The sequence below is a fragment of the Papio anubis genome, chromosome 2, assembly GCF_008728515.1.
Source record: "Papio anubis isolate 15944 chromosome 2, Panubis1.0, whole genome shotgun sequence".
Taxonomy (NCBI): Eukaryota; Metazoa; Chordata; class Mammalia; order Primates; family Cercopithecidae; genus Papio; species Papio anubis.
In genome coordinates this window covers 12,274,553-12,286,266 of record NC_044977.1, presented here as the reverse complement: position 1 = coordinate 12,286,266, position 11,714 = coordinate 12,274,553, and positions in this window count along the sequence as shown.

Sequence of the window (11,714 nt, the reverse complement as noted above, 5' to 3'; positions counted from 1 at the left end):
CCATTTACATTTAAGATTAATATGTTATGTGTGAATTTGATCCTGTCATTATGATGTTAGCTGGTTATTTTGCCCATTAATTGATGCAGTTTCTTCATAGCATCGATGGTCTTTACACTTTGGTATGTTTTTGTAGTGGCTGGTACCAGTTGTTCCTTTCCATGTTTAGTGCTTCCATCAGGAGCTCTTGTAAGGAAGGCCTGGTGGTGACAAACTCTGTCAGCATTTGTTTGTCTGTAAAGGATTTTATTTCTCCATCACTCATGAAACTTAGTTTGGCTGGATATGACATTCTGGGCTGAAAATTCTTTTCTTTAAGAATGTTGAATATTGGCCCCCACTCTCTTCTGGCTTGAAGAGTTTCTGCTGATAGATCTGCTGTTAGTCTGATGGGCTTCCCTTTGTGGGTGACCCGACCTTTCTCTCTGACTTCTCTTAACATTTTTTCCTTCATTTCAAATGAATCTAACAATTATGTGTCTTGGGGTTGCTCTTCTCGAGGAGTATCTTTGTGGTGTTCTCTGTATTTCCTGATTTTGAATGTTGGCCTGCCTTGCTAGGTCGGGGAAGTTCTCCTGAATAATATCCTGAAGAGTGTTTTCTATCTTGGTTTCATTCTCCCCATCACTTTCAGGTACACCAATAAAACGTAGATTTGGTCTTTCATATAGTCCCTTATTTCTTGGAGGCTTTGTTCATTTCTTTTCACTCTTTTTTTTCTCTAAGCTTGTCTTCTTGCTTTATTTCATTAATTTGATCTTCAATCACAGATATCCTTTCTTCCACTTGACCGAATTGGCTATTGAAGCTTGTGCATGCATCACAAAGTTCTTGTGTTGTGGTTTTCAGTTCCATCAGGTCGTTTAAGGTTTTATCTACACTGGTTAATTCTAGTTAGCTGTTCATCTAACCTTTTTTTCAAGGTTTTTAGCTTCCTTGTAATGGGTTAGAATATGCTCCTTTAGCTCGGAGAAGTTTGTTATTACCGACCTCCTGAAGCCTACTTCTGTTAACTCATCAAAGTCATTCTCCATCCAGTTTTGTTCCTTGCTGGAGAGGCGCTGTGATTCTTTGGAGGAGAAGAGGTGCTCTGGTTTTTGGAATTTTCAGCTTTTCTGCTCTGGTTTCTCCCCATCTTTGTGGTTTAATCTACCTTTGGTCTTTGATGTTGGTGACCTACAGCTAGGCTTTTGGTGTGGATGTCTTTGTTGTTGATGTTGATGCTTTCTGTTTGTTAGTTTTCCTTCTAACAGGCCTCTCAGCTGCAGGTCTGTTGAAGTTTGCTGGAGGTCCACTCCAGATGCTGTTTGCCTGGGTATCACCAGTGGAGGCTGCAGAACAGCAAATATTGCAGCCTGATCTTTCCTCTGGAAGCTTCGTCCCAGAGGGGCACCCACCTGCATGAGGTGTCTGATGGCCCCTATTGGGAGATGTCTCCCAGTCAGGCTACACAGGGGTCAGGAACCCACTTGAGGAGGCAGTCTGTCCATTCTCAGAGCTCAAACTCCACTCTGGGAGAACCACTGCTCTCTTCAAAGCTGTCAGACAGGGATGTTTAAGTCTGCAGAAGTCGTCTGCTGTCTTTTTTTCAGCTATGCCCTACCCACTGAGGTGGAGTCTAGAGAGGCAGTAGGCCTTGCTGAGCTGTGGTGGGCTCCACCCAGTTTGAGTTTCCCAGACACTTTGTTTACCTACTCAAGCCTCAGCAATGGCAGATGCCCCTCCCCCAGCCAGGCTGCAGCCTTGCAGGTCAATCTTAGACTGCTGCACTAGCAGTGAGCAAGGCTCCATGGGTGTGGGACCCAACAAGCCAGGCACAGGAGGGAATCTCCTGGTCTGCCCATTGCTAAGACCATGGGAAAAGTGCAGTATTTGGGTGGGAGTGTACCTTCCCTCCAGGTACAGTCTGTCATGGCTTCCCTTGACTAGGAAAGGGAAATCTCCCAACCCCTTGCACTTCCCAGGTGAGGCGATGCCCCGGTCTGCTTTGGCTTGCTGTTCGTGAGCTGCACCCACTGTCCAACCAGTCCCATTGAGATGAACCAGGTACTTCAGTTGGAAATGCAGAAATCACTCATCTTCTATGTTGATCTTGCAGGGAGCTACAGACTGGAGCAGTTCCTATTTGGCCATCTTGGAAGTGACCTCACCATTTTGTGCTTTTAAGAGACTTATTGATCACTGTACAATATTTCTATGCAACAAAAATGTGATCATAATTTTTAGAAACATCTTCACAATATTTTAAGTGGGAAAAAATGTCTTCTGGATTGAATTATTATAATTATTATTACACAATTGATCAAAACAACCTAACTAGTTCACATATTTTACTGGAAATCCATCATTTGCTGAGATACATTAATACTCTTATTGCTTGACTAAGTCAGGGTTTGTTATGAAATCTATTCCCATTTTTTTTTGTTGTTTTTGGATATAAGCATGATAAATCATGCTTACATTAATAAGTAGAGAGAAATAAAATTATAATATCATCCAAATTTAAATGCATGCCTAATTTACTTGTCCATTTTAATGTATGCAAATTTTATATCAAAAGGAAAATAATCAGATAGTAATTTATTGTCAAGATTTACTTCTAGTAAATAGAGCATCAGATGAAAACCTAATTCAATTTGTTTGTTTGTTTGTTTTGAGACAGTGCTTCTGTCATTCAGGCTGTAGTGAAGTGGTATAATCATGGCTCATTGCAGCCTTGGCCTCCAGGCTCAAGTCATCCTCCCACCTCAGCTTCCCAGGTACGTGGGACTACAGGTATGTGCCGCCAGGACTGGCTAATTTTGTTTGCTTGTTTGTTTTGATTTTTTAGACATGGGATCTTGCTATGTTGCCTAGGCTCGTCCTGAACTCCTGGGCTCAAGGAATCCTCACACCTTGGCCTCCCAAAGTATGTTTTTTCTATAATTTTGTTAGAATCAAGTAATTTTAAAGATAGTTTAGCAACCACTTGACTTACAAAACTTTTGCTGAACAATCATTCTAGTGATTTCCTTTCTCTTTAAAATCACTAATAATTAAAAATGCTCTTTGACTAGCATCCAGAAGTTTTTAATACCACAGGGCAGTGAGACTCAGAAGGGAAGTAAGTGTTTATTTTGTAAAATGGAAGAACAGCAATTGCGAAAAAAAGAAAGAAAGAAAAAAGAAAAGAACAGTAAAGAAAAAAGAAAAGAAAAGAAAAAGAAAAGAAAAGAAAAAGAAAAGAAGAGGAAAAGAAAAGAAAAGAAAAAAGAAAGAAAAGAAAAGAAGGCTGGAAACATGGTATGGCACCTAAACCAAGTTCGTTGGGGAAAATGCAAAGGACATTGAAGATCAGAAAATTGATTGCCCTAAAACTCTTTAGACCAGCCAAATTTCCCAGAAAGTCTCCATGTACCCTCAGAAGCATAAGTTTACCAGTTAGAATTGCATTACTACAAAGCCAATTCTATGACACAGACATGAAGCACTCCAAGAAAAGCCTTGGCCACAAGATGTCACTAAATTTCCACTTTCTACTTTAAGGTGGTATTACAAGCTTCCTTCCTTGAAAATGATCCACAGCAGCATTTGGGTTTTGAACAAGAGGAGCACAAATAAAGGAGGATGACGAAAAATAGTTTTGCAGTATTATCACATGTTATCTGGGCCTCAACAAATTAGTTTCTAGTAAAATATGATCCAATGAACACATTTAAATACTCTAAAATGGAAAAATGAATCTTGTGTTAATTTGCTTAAAGAATCTATTTTTTAAAATAAAAAGTAAATAAAATGGAAAAAACTATTGTAAAAATGAGCATTTTATTAAAATCCTGAGAAAATCGATAACTTGTCAATAAGAATAAGCCTATCCATTAGAGCAAATTTGCTTTAGAAAATAAAAGACATCTGTTTACTCATATACATAGCTCTATGCAGCCCCTAAAACATTTTATTATTCAAGTTTACTTAGTCTTGGAAGTGTTCCCTATTGCTTAGTTATTCAAGACTGTTATATATTTATAGTATTTATTGTACTATATGTATGTTGAGAAGTTATTTATTGGTATGCTGAATTATAGTTGAGAGTTAAACTTATACAGATTAATGTGGATTAAAAAACCAAATTTCTCAAAGTTCTAGATTTTTAAAATACATAGTCTTGTTCAAATTACATGTCAAGTTGTGAGTATTAGCATATTCCTCAGTTTTCAATGTGAATATTAGCATATTCCTCAGTTTTGAGATTATTGTTTCATACGTGTTTCAAACCACATTGTTATGTATGTTAAGGTATTTTAATTAATCATTCCAACTCTGGCATAAGTAGACAAACTACTGAGTAATGTCAAACTAAAATAATGTTCTGGCAGTCTCTGTCAGTAAAATGTCATTTTACCTGAAACATGAACAAACTAATTTGTTGTTGTTTTTGATATTTTTCTTTCAACATTATAAAAATTTTCAAACATAAAGCAAATTGAAAGAATTTTAAATGAGTACCTGAATATCTACCACAAGATCCTACTATTAACAGTTTAGTACACTTGCTTTATCATATCCAGCCATCAATCCATCCCCCCATCCATTAAATCCCTTTTATTTATGTAAGCACTTTAGAGTTCAATATTTGTGTGTGTTTATGTGAAATGTACATATACTACAACGTACAGCTCTTAAGTGTATATTCACTGAGTTTTGACAAATATATACATCTGTACACAGTCAAACCCATATCACGATATAGAACCCGACCTTCCTCTAAGAAAGTTCTCATACCCTTCACAGTAAATTCCTACCCGAACAACTCTCCAGAGGCAACCAATGTTATTTTTTTCCCACTGCAGATTGGTTTTGTTTGTTCTAGGCTTTCTTATAAGTAGAGTCACAAAGTATGTACCCTTTTGTTTAAATCCTCTTTCACTAAGCCTTCATGTTGAATTCAAGGTATAATTCATTTATTTGTATTATCGAGGACTATTTCACTATATATGCCATAGTTTGTTTATCCAATCTCTAACTGGACAGGTGAGCTATTTCCTTTTGGGGGCTATTCTGAACAAAGCTGCTATCAATATTCTTATATATGTCTTTTTGTGAATATATGCTTTTATTTACCTTTAGTAGATGCTTATTCGTGAAAATGCTGGGCCACAGTGTAAGGATATCTTCAGTTTTAGCATTTAGCATTTAGTTGTGGCATTATACAATCCTTAAAAAAATGTATGAGACGCCCAGTTTTTCCATAACATCACTAGCATTTGATAATATTTATCTTTTTAAATTATAGTCATTCTGGTGGTGGTGTCTTGTCTCCTGGTTTTAATATGTATTTCCATAGTGACAGATGACACTGTATACTCTTTAATGTTTTTATTGGCAATTTGTACTTCTTTTTTTATAAATTGTCTATTCAAATACTTTGCCCCATTTTAATTAGGTTATTTGACTTTCTATTGCTGAGTTGTAGGAGTACTCTATGTATTCTGCATGCCCGTCCTTTGTCAGGTGTGAATATTAGCTTACCTATTTATTTGTGAATATCTCTTTGTGAATATTTCTTCCAGTCTTAGCTTACCTATTTATTTCCTAATGTGCATTTTGATTAGCAGAAAGTTTTAATTTTGATGACATATAATTTACCAATTTTTTCTTAAATGATTTTACTTTCTGAACCTGATGGTACCTTTGCTTATCCCCAAGTCATAAAAATACGCTATTTTCCTTTAAAGGCTTTATGATTTTAGCTTTTATGTTTAGGTCTCTGATCCAAAATTGATTTTTCTGTGTAGTAAGAGGTGTGAGTCAAGGGGTTTTGTTAAAATATGGATATTTAGTATTCTGAGGGACGTCTCCTTCCTCATTGGATTGCTTTGTTAAAGAGCAAATGTCTATGTAAGTGCAAGTGTATATCTAGGTTCTTTATTCCATTCATCTGTGGATCCTCATTTGTACCACACTGTCTGGATTACTATAGCTTGATAGTAACTTTTGCCTCCAACTTTGTTCTTTATTTACATACCTTTTGGAGAGTAGCTACTGAAGGTAAGTGCACATTTTAATATTATGTAAGTCTTATGAAAAATGAAAACAAATTGCTTTTGGGGGCTTACGAGTTTCAGAGTCTTAATTTGAGACATAAAGAAAAGGAAGATTTTGTTCTTACCAACAATATAAAAAAGCACTTGAAATTAGCCAGAGGATTGTCTAAATAATCCCCCAAATTTTACTTTTAGATATTTAATTTAGATATTTAAGAATTTCTACCAAATTCATTTTATAAAATATAAACAATATGCTTAGGGTGTATAGTTACAATATTTTGGGCTAAACACTGCAACATTGGCTCAGGCTTCCCACTTTATAGCCATATCTATTTGCCTTTTTACCTTATTTAAATGAGGCTTGCACACTGTTTAAATGAAGACCAAAATCTTTTACTCGGATTTCTACTTTGTGCTCCCAACCAAATTCCTTTATCTTTACTCTTCCACTTGCTTTAAACCTTCTTGCATGACAGTCTTGGTTTTGTTTTCAAGGTCGTACATTGTGTCCGCTGGCTAGAAAGTCCACATTTGTATCTGGATCCTAATTTCTAGCAGTTTCTTTCAACCGGACTCACGGATATTACCACAGAAGTCTATCTAAACAAAGGGGGAAGTTTTCCAAAGTGTCAGAAACCAAGTCTTCGTTTTTGTTTACAGACAGGCGTTCTGCACTGAATCCTCGGGAGTCCTCGATGATCGTTACGGTGCAGACTATTTTGACTTGAATGAATTTAGGCACAACAAAATCTAATGTAACACCCCATGGCACAATAGCTAGATCCAACCAAGTGCCATGAAGAGGTTTTGTGTGTGTATGTGTGTGTGTATATATATATATATATATATATATATATATATATATATGCCAGGGAGAAAATCTTTCTACTTTTTAAGTGATTTTCAACTATCTTGAACACAAATGTGTGGTGTGTGTGCATACATGTATAATTACAAACATAATAGGTAAAATATTCACTATTTTAATGGTTAGGGACTTTTTTTTTTTTTTTTTTTTTTGAGATGGAGTCTTGCTCCATTGCCCAGGTTGGAGTGCAGTGATGCGATCGCAGTTCACTGCAACCTATGCCTCCTGGGTTCATGCGATTCTCCTGCCTCTCAGCCTCCTGACTACCTGGAATTACAGGCATGAGTCACCACACCTGGCTAATTTTTGTATTTTTAGTAGAGGCGGAGTTTCACCATGTTGGCCAGGATGGTGGCTCATCCCTGTAATCCCAGCACTTTGGGAGGTTGAGGCAGGTGGATCACTTGAGGTTAGGTTAGGGACTTTTATGACCTGAATTATGCCGCTCCAAACTTCATGTATTATACCACTCAGAATGCACGGTATTTAAAGGTCTTTAAGTGATAACTAAGGTGACATTAGATCATTGGGGTGAGCTCCAATACAATGTGACTAGTGTCCTTATAGGAAGAGGAGCTTAGGACACATGTGTGCACAGAGGAAAAACCACGTTAGGATAAAATGAAGACACAGCCTTCTGCAAGCCAAGGAGACAGGTATTTGAATGAAACCAACTCTGTCAACACTTGGATCTTGTTTTTGTTTGTTAGTTTGTTTTTAGAGATGGTCTCACTCTGTAGGCCAGGCTACATCAAAGCTCACTACAACCTCAAACTCCTGGGCTTGGCCAGGCGCGGTGGCTCACACTTGTAATCCCAGCACTTTGGGAAGCCAAGGCAGGCAGATCACTTGAGGTCAGGAGTTCGAGACCAGCCTGGCCAATATGGTGAAACCCTATCTCTACTAAATATACAGAAATTAGCCAGGTGTGCTGACATGTGCCTGTAATCCCAGCTACTTGGGAGGCTGAGGCAGGAGAACTGCTTGAACCCAGGAGGCAGAGGTTGCAGTGAACTGAGACTGCACCATTGCACTCCAGCCCAGGCAAGAAGCGAGACTCCATCTCAAAAAAAAAAAAAAAAAAAACACACACAAAACCTCCTGGGCTCAAGCGATACTCCCGCCTCAACCTTCTGAGCAGCTGGGACTACAGGCGTTACCACACTTGGCTAACACGTTGATCTTGAACGTCTATCCTTCAGAACTGTGAGAAATAATTGTGCTATTTAAGTCACCCAGTTTGTGGTACTTTATTATGGGAGCCCAAGCAAACTAATACAGGGGTACAGATTCCAGAGCTAAGCCACCTGGGTACAAACCAAAGCTATGCCACTTGCCTGCTGTGTGACTTTGAGTATGTCACTTATATCTCTATGCCTAGGTTTCTTTATCTATAAAATAAGTAAAATAAGAGTACCTACCTCATACTGTTGTTATAAAGAGTAAATGAGTTAGTATCTAAAAAGTACTTAAGCCAAAATCTTGCACGTATTAGATCGATCTTGGCTATTATCATTTATATAGTAGTATGTCAAAGTATACTAGGTTTTAAATAATTGAGCCACATTTCAAAAACTGTATGTCTCAACATCTGATTTTTATGTTCTTCAATGAGTTTTACTAAGAGGCATAGTGGAATGCACTTTTATTTATTTATTTTTTATTATAGTTTAAGTTCTGGGATACATGTGCAGAATGTGTAGGTTTGTTACATAGGTATACACGTGCCATGGTGGTTTGCTGCACCCATCAACCCATCATCTACATTAGGTGTTTCTCCAAATGCTATCCCTCCCCTAGCCCCGCATCCCTCAGCTGGCCCCAGTGTGTGATATTCCCCTCCCTATGTCCATGTGTTCTCATTGTTCAACCCCCACTTATGAGTAAGAACATGTGGTGTTTGGATTTCTGTTCTTGTGTTAGTTTGCTGAGAATGATGGTTTCAAGTTTCATCCATGTCCCTGCAAAGGACATGAACTCATCCTATTTATGGCTGCATAGTATTCCATGGTATATATGTGCCACATTTTCTTTATCCAGTCTATCACTGATGGGCATTTGGGTTGGTTCCAAGTCTTTGCTATTGTGAACAGTACTGGAAAGAATGCACTTTTAGATTTCGATTTCGATTGGTAGGGCTCAGTCTTACGCATTCATGTAAGATGTATGCTGCAGTGGTTTGGGATGAAGTTTATCACTGATAGTTTTTGCTCCACACTATGCCATAGTACGGAAATAATTTTGACACATTCTTAAATATTTGTCTGGAGGCCTAAAATTGCTCATGATGAAAAGCTGCCTCCCAGTTACCAGGAGCTATGTTAATTTGCTTAAGCAATGGAATTGCATCTAGTATAACAGCTGCAATTGGAGTCACCACTTGGTTAAGCTTCTAATAATCCACTGTCATTCTCCATCTGTCTTCTGCACAGAACAAATAAGAGACTTGAACATTGATGTAGTGAAAATACCACCCTGTCTCCTTCAAGTTCTTGATGATAACACCAATTTCTGCAGTCCCTCTGAGAATGCAGTATTGCTTCTGATTTTCAATTTCCCTAGGTAGAGACGGCTTTAATGGCTTCCATTTGGCCTCTCCCATCATAGTAGCCCTCCCTCCACAGGATAGGATACCAATGTGAAGATTCTGCCAGTTGCTAAGTATGCCTATTTTAATTATGCATTCCACAACAGGGAAATAACATAGGATGGATTTGGGGACCCAGTGGATCCACTGTGAGTTGGACCTGAGCTAAAACTCCACTGACCACCTGACCTCCGTAAGACCCTACTCTGACTGGACAGCCACAGTGATGCTTTTGGTCTCATGGAAAAGGGAAATAATCAGACCTTTCAGGAACTACTAGAACACTCGTCAGTAATTCCTGAAAGGTCTGATTACTTCCTTTTTACCAACGCACAATTACCTTGATAAAAGACCATAAGTCTCTTTGGGGAAGAATGGAAGAAAGATTAAAATGATAAATTTTTGGTATTGTACTAGGGTCCTTCCTTCATGGGACCTGGCTTTCCCTCATTCAAGGAGTTGTGGGTCTGTAAATCTGCTCAAGACTGGGAACTGATTGAGGAGTTATGATAATATTTTTATGATTCAGGTTAAATGTTTGCTTGTTCACTTGACCTATAATTTTTCTCCTTATACAGATGAAGTAAGAATTTAGTAGACGTCTTATCTATTTCACTTCTAGGAACATCATGATCAAACAACCATTTTCAGAGGTCGCATGAGTCAGGTTATCCTGATTGCTGCTTTGACGCTACTGTCTGTAACAGTACCACACCCACCTTGCTTTTCACAGCTGAGTGTCAGCATTTGGCCCTTGCCATCTGAGATCCAATTACTTCCATTGCATTTAGGTTTTCTAATTGAGTGGCTGCGACTCCCATTGTAAAGACTGGCCTGCAGAGAAGAACGATCACGGAGCTCTTCAAGGATGCTGGCACTCCCTTCACAAATCTATTTCTCAAAGTATTGGTAAGGTGTGTTTTCCGGACCCTCCCAGTGTGGGTAAGTAGGTCTTAGGTGACTAATCCATTCTAGCATTCCAATCTCCCTAAGACTTTGAATTCCCTCCTCCACATTAAGCCAAGGGAGATCAGGCATCTTCAACTTGCTCACGGCGAGCCACCTTTTGATTAATGTTTCAGCCAACCAAACAACCAGTTTGTATGCTTTCTAACTCTCTAAGCTGCACCATTAAATTCAGGATTACTATTTAGTGAGCCCATATTAATAAATTTGGCCTTATCAAACTTTATGTTCCTTCCACCATTTTCCCATACCCTTAACATTCATTCCCACACACGTTGCCTGGATTTCTGCTTGTGTGAACTAGAAAATTCAAATAGTCCTTTTGGAGTGTAATATATCTCCTCATGGGTCAGACTTTGTACCTCACCCTTAGGAGCCTGCTGGGATTTGAGTCTAGTTATAAGCCTAAAAGCAAAAAGGGGTAATAGAAGTGGGTATGGGGAGAATCAGCATTGTCTTTCTTGGCAAATGCCTCAGGGGAGGCCATTGTCATTTCCTTAAACAATGCAGGGTTAAGGGTAGAAAGGCCATTGCCACTGTGGGTGAGAATGCCACTGCTTCTGGGGGTGGAAAGGCCACTTCTGCTTGCAAAAAAGACTCATCAAAATTTAAGTGCTCAATGTCCCCAGCTTCATCATGTCTCCCCACATGTCTCCAAATCAACTTACAGGATCCCATTCTTTCCCAATCAATGTCCTCACCTTAACAGTAGATGCCCTATGAGGCTGGGGATTCAACTTCCATTTAATTCAGCCAATCGCATGATGAGGACTTGTGTTTGATTTTCAGCAATTTCAGCCCTATGGCTCCAGGAGAGAAAATTTTTCCACAGGGTACATCTAGAAGCTTCTGAGGTCATGTATGCATTGCTAGAGCTGGGAATTTGAATCCCTTAACTCATTCCTTTCTTTCATTACTTTGTGCAGTAACATTAGGAATAACCAAGAAATATCATTATATTCCTTAGCACTATGGTCAATATTTGTCTCCTCTGAACCTCATACTGAAGTTTGATCCCCAATGTTGGAAGTGGATCCCAATGGGAAGTGTTTGGGGTCCTGGGGGTGGATCCCCCATGAATAGATTAATGTCCTCCCTGTGGGTGGAAAAGGGTGAGTGAGTTTTCACTCTATTAGTTCCCAAGAAATAGCTGAGGTTAAAAAAAACAGCCCGGCACTGCCCGCCTTTCTCTTTTGTCATGTGAGGTACACATGCTGGCTCCTCTTCACCTTCTGCCTTGAGTGGAAGCAACCTGAAGCCCTTAGAT